The sequence below is a fragment of the Coptis chinensis genome, chromosome 4 (genome assembly GCF_015680905.1).
Source record: "Coptis chinensis isolate HL-2020 chromosome 4, ASM1568090v1, whole genome shotgun sequence".
In the NCBI taxonomy this organism is placed as follows: Eukaryota; Viridiplantae; Streptophyta; class Magnoliopsida; order Ranunculales; family Ranunculaceae; genus Coptis; species Coptis chinensis.
Genome location: NC_141459.1, coordinates 82,507,789 through 82,521,007, shown reverse-complemented (window position 1 = coordinate 82,521,007; position 13,219 = coordinate 82,507,789).

The window sequence follows — 13,219 nt, the reverse complement described above, 5'->3', positions numbered from 1 at the left end:
TTAATGGTGAAAAGCTGTGGCCAAAGGCTCTTGGAGAGGTATTCCTGCCTCCACCTTATAGAAGGATGCCTGGGAGGCCAAGCAAGCTTAGAAGGAAAAAAATGCATGAAGAGCCAAGGAAGTTAGGAATCTTAAGTAGAAAAGGAGTTCAAATGAGGTGTTCAAACTGCCTTCAATATGGTCATAATAAGAGAACATGCAAAGAAGTCAACAGTGAAACCAGCAATGAAGCCAACCAAGAAGTAGCTCAGGAAGTACCACAATCCACCACTGTAAGTTTATGGTCATATATATGAAGCATTATAAATCAGTTTTAAGATATATACTAAGCATTATAAATCAGTTTTAGAAATCAGTTTATGGTCATATATACTAAGTTTATTAGCAATCTGTGTTATGTATTGTCCTTTATATTGTTTTTTTTATGAGATTGAGTTGTAGAGTGAAAAAAAAAAAAGATTGAAGTTTCACATTGATTTTTTTGTATTATCCTCACATTGATTTTTTTGTATTGAAGTTCAAAAAAAAAATTTGTGTTATGTCAGGTTATTTGTTTGTCGATTTGTTTGTCAGGTTATTTGAAGGTTATCACTTTGTTAGGTTATTTCTAAGTTAGGTTGTTTGTCAGGTTATTTGAAGCTTATTTTTTTGAAGGTTATTTGTTTGTAAGGTTATTTTTTTGTCGGGTTATTTGAATTTTAATATATAACTGAGTGTTTTGAACTGCTGATGTTTGTTAATGGTAATATTAGTGTCAGATTTATGTTTTACGTGCTTGAAAGTTGTTAAGCATGTCTCTCCAGTTGTTTGGTACTGTATTGGAAGTTCTAAATAGACCAACAAGAGTTGGTTACAAGCTGATAATGACTTGTGAAAGTTCTAGTTTGTTATTTCAGATGTAGCAGTTCTCTGACATGTCAACATTTTTTCTTTTGCTCACTGCCTCCCTTGTTTTCAAATAGGCATAATGAGAGTCTAATCAGTATCATAAACAATGTTGAAAACTCTCATTTTATTCAATTCTCTACACATCTTCTCTCCTTCTGTAAATTCAGCATTGTTAGGACTTATTTAACAACATTGTTTGAGGAAACACTGAAATTGTCTCAGAGAGAACAACATTTGTTTGTTCTGTTAGCCAATAAAATGGAGCTGTCAGATTGTAATCTGTACCAAAAACAATCACCAATACTCTTTCATTTCCTCTTTTATTCTTCCCTACTATCTTCCTAACTTTTCTTCTTTGCATTCTTTGCTCTAGTGTTGAGGTAACAAGGCCTTGTAGCTAGTTTCCTATTAAGGTTTATACATAATCATTTTTGTGAAACAAATAACTAGAGTCCCTAGTAAGTAGTAACAGAACCAAAATCATTTTTGTTTGTCAGGTTAGTTTTAGAATCTTTTGTTCGAGTTGTAGGTAAGAATGTAAGGATGCAATGCAAGGTTCTGCACCATCAGATTGCTCTACAAAAACTTGGAAATAGCATGTACAGAATGGTTCAGGGTCCTTTCTTTAGGACTATTCAATTTTTTGGTATATGTAAAACTTAAGTGGAAATCTTTTTGAAGAAAACAAACCCAACCATAGCATCTTCTGTAAATCTAGATGTCTTAAAAGAGATGTCTGGAATATCTTGTTCACAAGCTTACATAAGCATACATAGGGAAGAGTGGGATTTGTTTTTATGTTTGTTTTGTTTTGTATTTGGTTTCAATCAATATATATTAACAAGAAAGTTTTTAAGATATATATTAAGCATTTGAAATTAGTTTTAGAAATCATTTGAAACTATTAAGCATTCTTGAAACTAAGCATTTTATAATTCTTATAATTTTGATATAGGTGAGGAAGAGAGGTAAGGAGGTAGCTGTTGAGAAACCTGGGACTAAGAGTGGGACAACAAAGAAGGGTAAAGAGACAGTTAAGAGTGAGACTAAAAGTGGGACTACTGAAGTCAGCAATGAAGCCAACCAGGAAGCCAACCAAGTAGCAGCTGCCACCACTGTAAGTTTATGAAATAAGTTTGTTCAATAAGTTTTTTTTCTAAGTTTTGAAATCATAAGTTTTAGAAAAAATGTCTTTAAGTTTATGAAATAAGTTTGAATTTTGATATAGGTGAGGAGGGAGAATAGGCCTCCCTCATATAATGTAGGTGAGGGCACGCCAACTGTGTCAAAGAGAGGTAAAAGGGCAGCTGATGATGTACCTCAGGGAGCTTCAAAGAGGAAGATAGGAGTAAAAGGAAGAAAAGATCATGTACCTGAGGGAGTTGGAGTTTTTACAGCTGACAGTGGAAACTCTTACTTGAAGGTAATGCTATTTCACAAACTACTTTGCATTTGAAAGATTTCCATTTGAAATGAGGTAGTTGTTTTACATACTTCATAAACATAACCTAACCTTTTGTCCTTCTTGTGATAGATGTCAGCTACTGGAGCACCTATTCTTATAAATGAAGCAAATAAAGATTTCTGAAGCAAACAACAAAAGAAAAGGTACACCTCCACTTCCCAGACAATCTAGTAAAGCTCCAGTTATTGGTTTACAGTCAAATCAAGTTTCAAGTGAAGCTCAAGTACCTAGCAGTCAAGGTTCAATAAGTGCATCTAAACAAGTTTCAACAACTGCTTCCAAACAATCACTGACAACTGCTTCTACACAAGCTTCTGCAACTGCTTCGAAACAATCACTGACAACTGATGCAGTGGCATCAAGCAGCAAGCCTAAAACTAGATTTGCAGCTGCCCTAGAAACTCAACATCAAGAAACTCACCATCAAGCAGTGGCATCAAGAAACTCACAATCACTGACAATTGATGCAGTGGCATCAAGCAGCAAGCCTAGAAACTCACCATCCAAGACTAAGCTGAAAACAGCTGCTTTGATTGTGAGAACAAGAGAAAATTCCAAACCTAAAACTAGATCTGCAGCTGCCAAAGACAAAACTAAAGTTTGAAAATAGTTCATGTTTGAAGACTTGGTGATGCAGTACAGGTCTCTGGGTTTTTTGTTCAACTTTTGCACAGTCAGTCTTTGTTTTGTTTGTTTCCTTTTGTAGTATCTTTTCCTTTTGTTGGTGTATGCTGTGATGTGTAAACACTGATGTAAACACTTGGTGTATGCATTTATGTAAACACTTGGTGCTTATATTTAGGTTTTTTTGTGGTTCAGTGTCATGTATGTACAACATTGATTTTCTAACTTTCTTTCAGTTATTGTATGCAGTGTATGTTGTGTTGTTTAGTGGTTCAGTGCTTATATTTAGGTTTTTTGTATGTTGTGTTGTTCAGTGCAAAGTATTTTATAACTTTTTTTCAGTTATTGTAAGCACTAAGAAACAACTAAGAAACAAGCATCAATTAAACAGTAAAAAAGAAACAACTAATCTTTGTTGTCAGAACTGATCAAACACCAATACAGACTCCTTCCACTACTACAATACCACTAATAGACTCCTTCCACTACTACAGATAGTGCACTCATCTAAATTAACAAACAACTCAAACTAATACAGACTCCTTCCACTAGTATAGATAGTGCATTAATACAAACTCATCCCACTACTACAATACCAAACAACTCAAACTATATTAACACTGAAACTCAAACTACTTCCACTACTACAATACCACTGGAAATGACAATGCACTCAAACTCCTTTCACTACAATACCATTGGAAATCACATTGCACTCATCTAATTTTACAATGAAACTGAAACTCCTTCGCCAAACCATCGTCCTCAATTTCAAATGTAATCTTGACTTTTTTATCTCTTTTGATTTCATCTCTTTTTGAAGATGATGAAGAGCTGGTTGGGGAAGAGCTTGAACTTCCTGCCGACTCAATGTTGTTCATTAACAATTCCTCATACCATTGGAAATCACTCCCGCATTTGGTGCAATTCACACATTTCTTGCTTTCATTTTCATTTTTCTTTTTTGATGTGTTAACCTTTCTAACCCCTAGGCAATTCGCCTTTCTGCATCTTAGACTCTCCAAAGATACCATTGATGATGCTCTCGCGTCTTCCAACCACTGGAAGTCTCTGCAAATGTGGCATGTAAAAAAAATTGCCCAAGAGAATGGCTTTGGTGAGACTGTTTCAGGATCATACTTCCGCCACATTTTCGAAAACAACACGGTGTCGATAACTAACAACAATTGTTAGACAAATGATTTGACTCACCACACCTACTACAGAGATTTCCAGTAGTTGACATTTTTGAAATTGCACAAAATCGAAACCCTAAATTAAAATACCAACTAGAAGACTTATGAGATAATGAAGGAGATGGGGTTTGATTAAGAGACAAATGAAGGAGACGGGCTTATTTCTTCATGTTCACAAGTCCAGAAACAAAAAAATGGAGAGATGGCAATTTAGAAAGAAAGAAAAAAATTCATGAGTCCTTGAAATTTTCACGAGTCCTTGAAATTTTCACAAGTCTAGAAATTTTCATGAGTCCTTGAAATTTCACGAGCAGTCTTCCTTGAAATTTCAGGTGCTTGTCACGTAAGCGCCACATCAAATTTTGTTAGTTGTCCATTTCAATACCGACACGCCATCTTCCGTTAGCACACATAAGTAGACGTTTGTACACATAGGCAGTCGTTTGTACACATAGGCAAATTTTCTAACGAAAATACACCGGTGGCCCAAACTGATACAAAAAAGAAGGTCATGGCCCAATTTGCTAAAAAAAAAAAGGTCTTGGCCCAAATTGATAAAACCATAAAGTTCATGGTACAAAACGTCCATTTTTTCATTTCATCTTATTTTATTAAATGCATGCTTGATTTCAATGCCTTTATTAATGATTTGGGCTTGATTGATTTAGATTTCTCTGGCCCTAAATTTACCTGGTCTAACAATCGTAGATTTAAGGATCATGTCATGGAAAGATTGGATAGAGTTCTGGTTAACCCTAATTGGCTTAAATTGTTTCCACATGTTTCTGTGAAATATGTTGCATGTTTGTGCTACTTTTGATCATCTGGCTTTGAACATCAACTTGAAAGGTAATAGTTGTAAAGTATATAGACCCTTTAGATTTTTTAATATGTGGTTTAAAGATTCTTCTTGTATTCCTACCATTAAGGAAGCCTGGAATGATGTTAATCATAATAAACATGATTGTAATGTTTTAACTAAGCTTAATTACAAAAACTAGAATAAAACTTAAAAAATGGAATAAAGATGTGTTTGAGAATGTTTTTTCTAATATTAGAAAGATTCAAAATCGGCTTGAGGAGCTTATGAAAAATACTCTCTCTGAGGTCATATGTGAAGAGATTAGATCTCTTAAAAGCCAACTTAATGAGTGGCTTGATAAGGAAGAAGACCTTTGGCGCCAAAAATCTGGGGCTCTCTTGCTGAAAGAACAGGGTAGGAATACCAAGTTTTTTCATACTTCTCCTATCTATAGAAGAAGGAAAAACTATATTGATAAGTTGAAAGATGATAATGGCAACTGGCTGGAAGGTAGGACAAGATTGGTAAGGATATAAACTCTTTCTTTCAAGACCTTTTTAAATCTGACATGCCTTTAAATAATACTGATATAGATTCTCTTTCCGTGCCATGTATTATTGATTTTGAAAATGATATGCTTATTAAAATTCCTTTTGGTGAGAATATATGGTCGGTGGTAAAAAATATGGGCTCTCTTAAAGCCCCTGGACCTGATGGTTTCCAGGGGTTTTCTTCTAAACTGCTTGGGATGTGGTTGGACAAGCAGTTATTGACTGTGTCCAAGATTTTTATTTTTTTTTTTCCTGTAATGGTGTTTTAAACCCCCAAATTCAATGAAACTTTTATTTCTTTAATTAATTCCTAAAATTTCCTCTCCTGAACATATATCAAATTTTAAACCCATCAGTCTTTGCAATTTTGTTTATAAAATTATTTCAAAACTTTTAGCTAACAGATTAAAGTGTTATATTCATAAAATAGTGTCGCCGTTTCAAGGGGCTTTTGTTAAGGGTAGGAATATAAGGGATAATATAGGCCTTGCTAGTGAAATGTTTCACAATATGAAGAACATGTATAAGAAGAAGGAAGGTTGGATAGCTTTAAAACTTGATATGGCTAAGGTTTATGATAGAGTGGAGTGGTCTTTTCTAAATAATATTTTTGAAAAGCTTGGTTTATGTGAAAAATGGAGAGTTTTTATTAACCAATGTTTATCTTATATTTCTTTTAAAGTGCTCCTTAATGGCTCTCCCTTGGAACAGTTCTTTCCTCAAAGGGGATTGAGACAAGGTGACCCGTTATCTCTTTATCTCTTTATTCTTATCTCTGAAGCTCTCTCTCGCATGATTAGTAAAGCTGAAAATGATCATGCTATACATGGTATTAAAATTAGAAAGTATGCTCCTCCCATTGCTCATTTACTGTATGCTGATGATTTACTGCTTTTCACAAAAGCTTCCTTAGGTGAAGCAGGTGTTCTTAAAGATATTCTGCATAAGTATTGTTTAGCCTCTGGCCAAAAGATCAATTTTGATAAATCTAGTATCTATTTTAGTAGGAATGTACATACTAAACATAGGAAACTTTTGAGAAAATATTGGAATATGAGAGAATTTTCAAATAAAGATAAGTACCTAGGAGTTCCTATTTTACTCACTGGCAGTAAGAAAGCTGATTTTGATTACTTGGTTGATATTGTACATAATAAAATAAAAGCAGGTTGGAGAGCCAGGCTGTTATCTCAGGTTGGAAGAATTGTTTTGATTCAAGTTGTAGCTCAAGCTACACCACTTTATGCCATGACATCCTATTCCCTCCCTATATCTGTATGTGACAATATGGATAAAGTGTGTAGGGAGTTCTGGTGGCATGGACATGATGAATCCAAGAGTATCCATACTATTGAGTGGGATAAACTCTGCAAGCCTAAGTCCATTGGAGGACTAGGATTCAAGAAATTTTCTGATATGAACAAAGCTCTGCTGGCCAAACAGAGCTGGAGAGCTTTAAAAGATAAGAATTCCATATGGTTTAAAACTTTTCATGCTGCTTATGGAAAAAAAAGATATGGGGACAGAACAAAAATTACCATCTAATGCCTTTTACTTTTGGAGAGGGGTTAATAAAAGTTTTGATCTTGTGCATAAATGTTCTATCTGGGCCATTGGGGATGGTGCTCATACCTCTGTTTTCAATGATCCTTGGCTTATGTTTCATGATCATCCTATACTGATAAAGGATTTGCAACCACCAGTGGGGATCCAGAAATATTGGAAAGTGAAAAATCTCATGAACCAGGAAGGATCAACATGGAATGATCAACTTATTGATGATGTTTTTGATCATATAGTAGCAGGGCTTATCAAAAGAACACACATTAGACCACAGGACGGAGGGGATGATGAGTTAACCTGGTGGCCTGATACTAAAGGAAAATTATCGGTCAAATCGGCTTTTCATATGCTCAAAGCGAAGGATTGGGAGGATTGTAACTCTACTTTTCAATCAAAAACTATCAGAAGAATTTGGAGAGCTAAGGTGGCAGCTAGAGAACAAATGTTTATGTGGAAATTATATATGGACATACTACCAATTGGAGAAAAGATATAGAAAAGGATAAAGAACAATGATACCATGTATGGCTTTTGCTTCAGGAATAAGGAAATGGTGGAACACATCTTTTTTGAATGTGATTGGGCAAAAGCTTTGTGGTTTGCTTCACCTCTTGGTTTAAGAACAGAGGATGGTCCATTAGAAGATGGATGGATGAGATCATGGAATGGTGTGAAAGCAAAGTCCCTGACATAGCAAACTTGGGTGTGTATGCATGCACCCTAATGCAAACTATGTGGGATAATAGGAATCTCGAAAAGTTTGACAAAGGAACAGCTGATAGGGGGTGTATACTAACATCTACAATGATTCAATGGGAAAGAAGACTCAAAGCTTTCGACAAGGAGAATCTAAACCCTACTTCTTCTATTCAATCGAATACTACTCTTAGGAATGTAAACACTAACCAAAGCACACATGCTTCTACATCAACAAGTAATACGAGTAATATATCCACTATTAACCTCTCTCACTTGCTTGATTCTGTAAATGTTAGGTTTGATGGTGCTTTTAATAAGAGATCTCTATCAGGAGCCACTGCTTCTATGGCTTGGAATGAAGAAGGAGTTTTAATTGCTGCTGCAGTGAGGAGATTCACAACAAAGTTAGCAGAGGAGAGTGAACTTCTTGCAGCCGAGGTAGCAGCTGCAGCTGGCAAAACACTTAGGAGGAGGAAAATTTCTTTTTGAGGGTGACAACATCAATGTCATCAACAGTTTGAGTTCCCCGGGAGTGTAGTACTACTTGGTCTTTACAAAGTATTAATAAAGCAATTATCAGTACTGCTAGTAAATTTAACTTTTCATGTTTCAGATGGTTAAGAAGATGTTTTAATGGTGAGGCTCATGATCGAGCTAAATGGGCTTATAGCTCGCTCATGATCGAGCTAAATGGGCTTATAGCTCGTCTAACATGAGTACTCTACCAAAATGTTGCACAGACTTTCAGTGTATCCCCTTAATTCTATAATATATATATGTGTGTGTGTTAAAAAAAAAAAAAAAAAAAAAAAGAGTCTCTCCGTTAGTAGGGTTGGAGAATGGTGATTTTGAGGTGGGAGAAGCAGCTAAGAGAGCAGCGACATGGAAGATGGTAAAGCATGAGGAAGCTTACAGGGCTAACCAGCATTGTTTCATTCCGTTTAGTTTTGACACTTTCGGTTTCTTGGAACAACAGTCTGTTGAGTTTCTCAAGAGACTTCAGAAAGTTATGAACAGTAACGTTATGACAGCTGGTTCTAACGAGTTTGTTTTTAGAAGGATAGGATTTGCTATTCAGAAAAGACTTGTGGCGCAGCTTGTTGCACGCTTGTCCTAATTATTTGTAAAATTCCTCATCAGTATTAATAAAAAAAAAAAACTGACTTAGGCCTGGCCTGAATCCGAACTTGTCCAATAGGACCTAGACCGGGCTTAGACTAAAAATTCATATATGTTTTGGGCTGGGCCTGGGCCTAAGTGTGTCCTGTTCAAGTCCGTCCCGTTCATAGCCCTAGGCTTTTAGCATATCGTGACTCTACTCTTTCAAAACATATCAAACATCCTGCTTCACTTCACCTTGTTCTGTGGATCAGATGAATTATTTGTTGCCATGATCCATTAAGCACTCAAAACTTCGTATGCACGGTTGTTGTCCATTGCATTTATACGTGTTTTATTGCTTGTTAAACCAACACTTGTTTGTGTCTACAAACTTCAAGGTAATACAAGAATCAAAGACAAAAATCCATAAGTCACAACCCAAAACTCCTGATCACCTTACAAAACAAGTGAATTTGCGTGTGTGGTGGCCAATCTTTTCTAGCTTGTTCGAAATATACCAAAATCCAACTCATACTTTGGCTAGCAGACGAAAAGGTATATCATCATGGTTGATAAGTTTTTGGACATTGCCCACGAGGCATCTCACCATTGGTTACAATTTGTTTTTTCAGTTTGTTTGTTTCACATTGACATTCCATAACTTCAACAAAGAACATGATCACTTATTAATCTGATAGTGGAGGACTAGAGGTAGCATATGAATAAAATCTAAGATATTTCCTTTTTCCTTTTTCCATTTCTTAAAGAAAACCTGATATTCTTCTAACCATAAATTCTTAAATTCTAAACACTAATACTTAGGGTGTGTTTGTTATGATGGAAACACTATGGAAAGGAAAGGAAAATAAGAGTGGTCCACCTTTTCCATAGTTTTTAAGGCGTTTGTTTACCCATGGAAAGGAAATGGGCTTTTCCATATGGAAACAAAATCATAGAAATGGAAAAGGTTTTGTGTCCTTAGCTAACCCCTAAAAATTTTGTGGAAAGGAAAAGAAAGGAAATAGATAGATATGGCTTACTACTAATACACCCATGACCCAACAATACAATTATTCTTTTCCATAGCTTTTGCAAACAAACATGATTATTCCTTTCCCCATTTTTTACTTTCCTTTCCCCAGTTTACCAAACACATACCATTTAAAATTATTTCATTTCCATTCCATAGTGGACCACCCATTTTATTTCCTTTCCTTTCCATAAGTTAAAATTTAACAAACACACCCTTAAATTTCGATTTAAGGTCACACAATTTTGTAAGTACGTATACATAACTTTTAAACTGGACAATCAAATGCGAAATTAACTTGATAATGTGGAATTAATGGCATTACACGTATCTGTATGCAAAAGGAGAATTTTGCCGCGTAAATAATGTTTGAATTTACCTTATATTGCCGGCTCTATAAATCCACAAACAACAAATAAAATACCAACTTTCTAAATAACAAAGTAGTAATTAAGTTAAGAAATTAAACTTCTTTATTGTGCCAAATTTGGTCTTGAAGATATTTGTAGAGCTTCACATAAATCAAGAGATCAGGATTTTTGTTGCATTTCTTCCATAATTGGAGCGTCAACTACATCTTCTTATTCATTGATGGATTATTTATATGGAACCTCGAAGATCCACATCCTTGTGACTTGGAATGTAGACCACTTTTGAAACTTGAAAGTAACTTTTATATATGCAATATCTTACTATATAAAAAAAAAAAAAGGAAAATATGGGGTATGATGAATAGTGTTTTTACGGAAGTCACAGGGGTAGTTTGGTAATTTTATATTCTCTTTTATTTTATATTTTATATTTTGTTATTTTGTAGGGGCAAAATTGTAGTTTTATAGTTTTTTAAATTAATTTCTAATCATAATGGGCTTTATGTTTGGAAAAGTCAAACAAATAGAGGTAAAATAGTCTTTTTCACATATGTTAGAGCATCTTTAGGAGTGATATTTTCCCAACATCAAACACTAAATTTCCAATAATTTTGTGTTTTTTCATCTTCAGGAGAGTCACATGTTGATGAAAATACCAAAAAAACACCAAACCGGCCAAAATTTGGTTCCAGCTTTGGTGCTGTATCAAATCTCTCACGTGGTTTTAGAAAAACCGCATAGTTTTTCTAACACTGCGTGGGCTTGGACTAAATAGTGGGCCTCAATCACGCAGTTTTGTGAAAACCGCGCGAGAGATTGGAAAAGAAAATAAAGAATAAAGTTGATGTGGGACACATCCTGCGGTTTTAGGAAAACTGCGTGGGCTTTAGCATGTCAGATGGGCTTTAGAGGCGCGGTTTTGAGAAAACCGTGTGGGTTATATGGCGTAGTTTATCCAAAACCGCGTCATTTGATGTCGAAAATTTGATGTTGCTCCTAAAGATGGTTGGTGTTTTTTTGGTTTGGTGTTTGGTTTTGTTAAAAATTTGGTATTTTTTTAGTATCACTCCTAAAGATGCTCTTATAAGAGTATAATTTTAACTTTTTTTTTTTTTTTTGAATATCTAAACTTTGCCATTTGTCTTCATTGGTGGGTCTCCTCATCACGTGAGAAAGTTAAACAATGGCTGCACAGTTGAATATGTGCGCAGCACGTGCCTTTTGCTAGTTGAATTGAAGAATTTTCTACTTCCATAGTTTCAACTTTCAACCATCTAGAATTCTCTTCTTCAACCATCTAGAATTTTGTCACTTGAGCTTATTTGAATTGTGACTTTTAGGTAATTATGCCAAGGGAAGATTTGTGTTCAAGGAGAATGTCCATGGTGAAAGACGAGTTTGCACCTAGATTGGACGGCTTGAGATTCATTGAAACACTTTTTATGGCTGATAGATGAGCTAAGTTAGAAACACAAAAAAGAGTAGACATCAGCTACGTACACTCATTACTCCATACTTGAGTAAATGGATTTCTGCCATCATATGGATCTAACCTTATCTTTCATGGAGTTAGCACAGAAGCCAGGGTCATTGATCAATGACAAAAAGCCTAGTTGCTTTAGATAAGAAAACTTTTGAAGATGGTAAGTGTAACTAAGTTGTTTTAGACAAGAAATTATTGTTCAGATGTCAACTGCATTTATCAATTTATTGATATGATTTGTTATGAGGCAGTTTTCCGTGTAACACTGTATTTCCTAATGAAAATTATTAATACTCTGATATCGAGAGCTATATTACATCGCTGATAAACATCCAAAATGATTCCGTAGAGACATAACATTTTGGTTAATTATATGTTTAATAATCATAGAATAATTATATTTTCATATTTTCACAGGTTTTCGTAGTCAACCAAAAATGATGATAAAACCAGTATTTAAATATGGAACAGTGTTTGTACCTGAAGAATTCCTACTTAGCACATGTGAAGCTCAACAAAGCCTGAATAAATCCCGGAGACTCGAACAGGATTAACGTGCATAAAAATCATCAAACTTCCAACGCTCGTATCTTTTGAACGTGGACTTTGATTTTGGCAAGTGAATTATCAAAACGATTAGTATGACAAGCTCTACGCAAAGACATGACTTTGTAAAAGTCAATATCTTGACCCGCCACTAGTCAAAACACGTGGTGCCCACCACACGGGCCCACACAATTGATTTTTTTCATTATTGAGCAAGTGAAGAAAGTCAAGAAAATTATTGGCACAAGACACCATGCCGCAGAACAAAGACCTAATATGAGTAAATGGTGAAAATAATGGAGGCAAAAATCTTCATTAGAATGACTAATAGAGACTTTTGTGCACATACAAGTGTCATTTTTTCTTTGTTGGAAAATATATAGGAATTCATTCATTCATGTAGAGTATTCTATTCCTAATTCATGTTTTAGTTTTTATTTTGAGAGAAAAGGTTGTAAGTCTTTAATGGAGTCCTCTCCATTCTTGTAAACTTTGTTATTCTTAATTTTAATTTTTTTAATTTCATCTTATTTTTCTTCTTTAGTTCATCAATCCTAGGATCATGAGCTAAAACTCTCTTTTATATGAAGGGTTAATGAAGCTCATGTGAGGAACAAATTCTGTTAATGGTGTTCTAATCAATTGTTTATGACAAATAGGCTAGAGTTTATATCCTACCACAAAATAATAGTTGGTATAGATTTTAGTCAGGAGTTGAAGCGATTTCTCAGAGATGAGTTATCACTTAAACTTCTCATGCTAGCAGTATGATCCTAGAGATGAGATTATATATTGTTAGGGATCGAAACTTGATTTTTCTTAGGGTTTGTCTATGAATCTTAAGAAAGATTAGAGATGCAATGAATTGGATTCCATCAGTAGAGGTTTTCCTTTCTATGA